Source organism: Calliopsis andreniformis, unplaced genomic scaffold (genome assembly GCF_051401765.1).
Source record: "Calliopsis andreniformis isolate RMS-2024a unplaced genomic scaffold, iyCalAndr_principal scaffold0128, whole genome shotgun sequence".
Lineage (NCBI taxonomy): Eukaryota > Metazoa > Arthropoda > Insecta > Hymenoptera > Andrenidae > Calliopsis > Calliopsis andreniformis.
In genome coordinates, this window is record NW_027480537.1 from 247,933 (window position 1) to 254,819 (window position 6,887).

Here is a 6,887-nt window from a genome sequence, read left to right on the forward strand (position 1 = left end):
ATTGAGGATTGAAGAATGAGGATTGAGGGTTTAGGATTGAGGATTTAGGATTGAGTATTGAGCATTGAAGATTGAGGATTGGGTATTGAGGATTGAAGAATGAGGATTGAGGATTGAGGATTGAGGATAGAGGATTGAGGATTGAAGATTGAGGATTGGGTATTGAGGATTGAAGAATGAGGATTGAGGGTTGAGGATAGAGGATTGAGGATTGAGTATTGAGTATTGAAGGTTGAGGATTGTGGATTGAGGATTGAGGATTGAGGATTGTATATTGAAGATTGAGTATTGATGCCTGAGGATTGAGGATTGAGGATTGAGTATTGAGAATTGTGGATTGATGGTTGAGTATTGAGGATTGAGGATTGAGTATTGAGTGTTGAAGATTGAGGATTGATGATTGAAGATTGAGGATTGGGGATTGGGGATTGAGGAATGAGTATTGAAGATTGAGGATTGATGATTGAGGATTGAGGATTGAGGATTGGGTATTGAGGATTGAGCATTGAGGTTTGAGGACTGAGGGCTGAGGATTGAGGATTTAGGATTGAGGATTGAGGATGAGGGCTGAGGGTTGAGGATTGAGGTTTGAGGACTGAGGACTGAGGATTGAGGATTGAGAATTGAGGATTGAGGATTGAGGATTGAAGATTGAGGATTGGGTATTGAGGATTGAAGAATGAGGATTGAGGATTGAAGATTGAGTATTGAGGATTGAAGTTTGAGGATTGAGTATTGACGATTGAGGATTGAGGTTTGAAGATTGAGGATTGAGGATTGAGGGCTGAGGATTGAGGATTGAGGATTGAAGATTGCATATTGATGATTGAATATTGAGGACTGAGTATTGAAGGTTGTGGATTGAGGACGAGGACTGAGGGTTGAATATTGATGTTTGAGGTCTGAGGATTAAGGATTGAGGATTGAGAATTGAGGATTGAGGATTGAGGATTGAAGATTGAGGATTGGGTATTGAGGTTTGAAGAATGAGGATTGAGGATTGAGGTTTGAGGATTGAGGATTGCAGATTGAGTATTGAGGATTGAAGATTGAGGATTGAGGATTGAGGATTGAGGATTGAAGATTGAGGATTGAGGATTGAGGATTGAGGATTGAGGATTGAGGATTGAAGATTGAGTATTGAAGATTGAGGATTGAGGATTGAGGATTGAGGATTGAGGATTCAGTGTTGGACAATGAGGACTGATGGTTGAAGATTGAGGATTGGGGATTGAGGATTGAGGAATGAGTATTGAAGATTGAGGATTGATGATTGAGGATTGAGCATTGAGGATTGAAGATTGAGGATTGGGTATTGAGGATTGAAGAATTAGGATTTAGAATTGAGGATTGGGGATAGAGGATTGAGGGTTGAAGATTGAGGATTGGGTATTGAGGATTGAAGAATGAGGATTGAGGATTGAAGATTGAGGATTGGGTATTGAGGATCGAAGAATGAGGATTGAGGATTGAGGCTTGAGGATTGAGGACTGAGGATTGAAGATTGAGGATTGGGTATTGAGGATTGAAGAATGAGGATTGAGGATTGAGGATTGAGGGTTGAGGATTGAAGATTGAGTATTGAGGATTGAAGATTGAGGATTGAGGATTGCGGATTGAGTATTGAGGATTGAAGATTGAGTATTGAGGATTGAAGATTGAGGATTGAGTATTGAGGATTGAAGATTGAATATTGAGGACTGAGGATTGAGGGTTGTGGATTGAGGACGAGGACTGAGGGTTGAATATTGACGTTTGATGTCAGAGGATTAAGGATTGAGGATTGAGAATTGAGGATTGAAGATTGAGGATTGAAGATTGAGGAATGGGTATTGAGGATTGAAGAATGAGGATTGAGGATTGAGGATTGAGGATTGAGGATTGCTAATTGAGAATTGAGGATGAGGACCGAGGGTTGAGGATTGAGATTTGAGGTACGAGGATTGAGGATTGAGGATTGAGAATTAAGTATTGAGGATTGAGGATTGAAGATTGAGGATTGGGTATTGAGGATTGAAGAATGAGGATTGAGGATTGACTTTTGAGGATTGAAGATTGAGGATTGGGTGTTGAGGATTGAACAATGAGGATTGAGGATTGACTTTTGAGGTTTGAGGATTGCAGATTGAGTATTGAGGATTGAAGATTGAGGATTGAGAATAGAGGATTGAAGATTGAGGACTGAGGATTGAGGATTGAGTATTGAGGATTGAAGATTGAGTATTGAGGATTGAAGAATGACGATTGGGGATTGAGGATTGAGGATTGAGGGTTGGGTATTGAGGATTGAAGAATTAGGATTGAGAATTGAGGATTGAGGATAGAGGATTGAGGGTTGAAGATTGAGGATTGGGTATTGAGGATTGAAGAATGAGGATTGAGGATTGAGGATTGAGGATTGAGGATTGAAGATTGAGTATTGAGGATTGAAGATTGAGGATTGAGGATTGAGGATTGAGGATTGAGGATTGAGTACTGAGGATTGAGGATTGAGGATTGAGGATCGAAGATTGAGAATTGAAGATTGAGTATTGAGGACTGAAGATTGACGATTGAGGATTGAAGAATGAGGATTGAGGATTGAGGATTGAGGATTGAGGATTGAAGATTGAGAATTGGGGATTGAATATTGAGGATTGATGATTGAGGATTGAGAATGAGGGCTGAGGGTTGAGGATTGAGGTTTGAGTATAGAATCCTGAGAATTCAGGATATTCTATTGAGCATTGAGAATTTAGGATTGATGGTTGAGGACTGAGGATTGAGGATTGAGGATTGAGGATTGAGGATTGAGTATTGAGGATTGAAGATTGAGTATTGAGGATTGAAGATTGGTGATTGAGGATTGAGGATTGAGGATTGAGTATTGAGGATTGACGCTTGAGGATTGAGGGTTGAGGATGTAGGATTGAAGAGAGAGGACTGAGTGTTGAGGATTGAGTGTTGAGAATTGATGCTTGAGGTTTGAAATTTGATTATTGAATATTCTGGATTGAGTATTGAACCATCAGGGTTCAGGATGTTCTATTGAGTATTGAGAATTGAGGAATGATGGTTGAGTATTGAGGATTGATGGTTGAGGGTTGAGTGTTGAATATTGAGGATTGAGGATTGAGGATTGAGGATTGATGATTGAGGATTGAAGATTGATTATTGATGATTGAAGATTGAGGATTGAGGATTGAGGGTTGAGGATTGAGGACGAGGACTGACGGTTGAGGATTGAGGTTTGAGGATTGAGGATTGAGGATTGAGGACTGAGGCTTGAGGATTGAGGATTGAGTATTGAGGATTGACGCTTGAGGATTGAGGATCTAGGATTGGAGATTGATTTTTGGGGATTGAAGATTGAGGATTGAGGATTGAGGATTGCTAATTGAGAATTGAGGATGAGGACTGAGGGTTGAGGATTGAGGTTTGAGGAACGAGGATTGAGGATTGAGGATTGAGGATTGAGGACTGAGGATTGACGATTGAGTATTGAATATTGAGAATTTATGACTGAGGATTCAGGATTGAGGATTGAGGATTGAGGATTGAGGATTCAGTGTTGGACAATGAGGATTGATGGTTGAAGATTGAGGATTGGGGATTGAGGATTGAGGAATGAGTATTGAAGATTGAGGATTGATGATTGAGGATTGAGGATTGATGATTGAAGATTGAGGATTGGGTATTGAGGATTGAAGAATTAGGATTGTGAATTGAGGATAGAGGATAGAGGATTGAGGGTTGAAGATTGAGGATTGGGTATCGAGGGTTGAAGAATGAGGATTGAGGATTGAAGATTGAGGATTGGGTATTGAGGATTGAAAAGTGAGGATTGGGGATTGAGGATTGAGGATTGAGGATTGAGGATTGAAGATTGAGGATTGGGTATTGAGGATTGGAGAATGAGGATTGAGGATTGAGGATTGAGAATTGAGGATTGAAGATTGAGTATTGAGGACTGAAGATTGAGGATTGAGGATTGAAGGTTGAGTATTGAGGATTGAAGATTGAGGATTCAGGATTGAGGAATGAGTATTGATGATTGAGGATTGATGATTGAGGATTGAGCATTGAGGATTGGGGATTGAGGATTGAGCATTGAGGTTTGAGGACTGAGGGCTGAGGATTGAGGATTGATGATTGAGGATTGAGGATTGAGGATTGGGTATTGAGGATTGAGCATTGAGGTTTGAGGACTGAGGGCTGAGGTTTGAGGATTGAGGATTGAGGATTGAGGATGCGGACTGAGGGTTGAGGATTGAGGTTTGAGGACTGAGGACTGAGGATTGAGGATTGAGGATTGAGGATTGAGGATTGAGGATTGAATATTGAGTATTGGGTATTGAGGATTGAAGAATGAGGATTGAGGATTGAGGATTGAGGATTGAGGATTGAGGATTGAAGATTGAGGATTGGGTATTGAGGATTGAAGAATGAGGATTGAGGATTGAGGATTGAGGATTGAGGATTGAAGATTGAGTATTGAGGATTGAAGATTGAGGGTTGAGGATTGAGTACTGAGGATTGAGCATTGAGGACTGAGGATTGAACATTGAGAATTGAAGATTGAGTATTGAGGACTGAATATTGACGATTGAGGATTGAAGATTGAGGATTGAGGATTGAGGATTGAGGATTGAGGATTCAGTGTTGGACAATGAGGATTGATGGTTGAAGATTGAGGATTGGGGATTGAGGATTGAGGAGTGAGTATTGAAGATTGAGGATTGATGATTGAGGATCGAGGATTGAGGATTGAAGATTGAGGATTGGGTATTGAGGATTGAAGAATTAGGATTGAGAATTGAGGATTGAGGATAGAGGATTGAGGGTTGACGATTGAGGATTGGGTATTGAGTGTTGAGGATTGAGGATTGAGGTGTGAAGATAGAGGATTGAGGATTGAGGATTGAGGATTGAGGATTGAGGATTGAGGATTGAATATTGATGATTGAATATTGAGGACTGAGGATTAAGGTTTGTGGATTGAGGACGAGGACTGAGGGTTGAATATTGATGTTTGAGGTCTGAGGATTAAGGATTGAGGATTGAGAATTTAGGATTGAGGATTGAGGATTGAAGATTGAGGATTGGGTATTGAGGATTGAAGAATGAGGATTGGGGATTGAGGATTGACGATTGAGTATTGAATATTGAGGATTTATGAATGAGGATTGAGGATTGAGGATTGAGGATTGAGGATTGAAGATTGATGATTGAGGATTGAAGATTGATTATTGATGATTGAAGATTGAGGATTGAGGATTGAGGGTTGAGGATTGAGGACGAGGACTGACGGTTGAGGATTGAGGTTTGAGGATTGAGGATTGAGGATTGTGGACTGAGGCTTGAGGATTGAGGATTGAGTATTGAGGATTGACGCTTGAGGATTGAGGGTTGAGGATGTAGGATTGAAGAGAGAGGACTGAGTGTTGAGGATTGAGTGTTGAGAATTGATGCTTGAGGTTTGAAATTTGATTATTGAATATTCTGGATTGAGTATTGAACCATCAGGGTTCAGGATGTTCTATAGAGTATTGAGAATTGAGGATTGATGGTTGATTATTGAGGATTGATTGTTGAGGGTTGAGTGTTGAAAATTGAGGATTGAGGATTGAGGATTGAGGTTTGAGGATTGAGGATTGAGGATTGAGGATTGAGTACTGAGGATTGAGGATTGAGGACTGAGGATTGAAGATTGAGAATTGAAGATTGAGTATTGAGGACTGAATATTGACGATTGAGTATTGAAGATTGAGGATTGAGGATTGAGGATAGAGGATTGAGTTTTCAGTGTTGGACAATGAGGATTGATGGTTGAAGATTGAGGATTGTGGATTGAGGATTGAGGAATGAGTATTGAAGATTGAGGATTGATGATTGAGGATTGAGGATTGAGGATTGAAGATTGAGGATTGGGTATTGAGGATTGAAGAATTAGGATTGAGGATTGAGGATTGAGGATAGAGGATTGAGGGTTGGAGATTGAGGATTGGGTATTGAGGATTGAAGAATGAGGATTGAGGATTGAGGATTGAGGATTGAGGATTGAAGATTGAGTATTGAGGATTGAAGATTGAGGATTGAGGATTGAGGATTGAGGATTGAGGATTGACGATTGAGGATTGAGGATTGAAGATTTAGTATTGAGGATTGAAAAATGAGGATTGAGGATTGAGGATTGAGGATTGAGGGTTGTGGATTGAGGACGAGGACTGAGGGTTGAATATTGATGTTTGAGGTCTGAGGATTAAGGATTGAGGATTGAGAATTGAGGATTGAGGATTGAGGATTGAAGATTGAGGATTGGGTATTGAGGATTGAAGAATGAGGATTGAGGTTTGACTTTTGAGGATTGAGGATTGCAGATTGAGTATTGAGGATTGAAGATTGAGGATTGTGAATTGAGGATTGAAGATTGAGGATTGAGGATTGAGGATTGCTAATTGAGAATTGAGGATGAGGACTGAGGGTTGAGGATTGAGGTTTGAGGAACGAGGATTGAGGATTGAGGATTGAGGATTGAGGACTGAGGATTGACGATTGAGTATTGAATATTGAGAATTTATGACTGAGGATTCAGGATTGAGGATTGAGAATTGAGGATTGAGGATTGAAGATTGAGTATTGGGGATTGAATATTGAGGATTGAGGATTGAGGATTGAGAATGAGGGCTGAGGGTTGAGGATTGAGGTTTGAGTATAGAATCCTGAGAATTCAGGATATTCTATTGAGCATTGAGAATTTAGGATTGATGGTTGTGGACTGAGGATTGAGGATTGAGAATTCAGGATTGAGGATCGAGGATTGAAGATTGAGGATTGGGTATTGAGGATTGAAGAATGAGGATTGCGGATTGAGGATTGAGGATTGAGGATTGAGGATTGAGGATTGA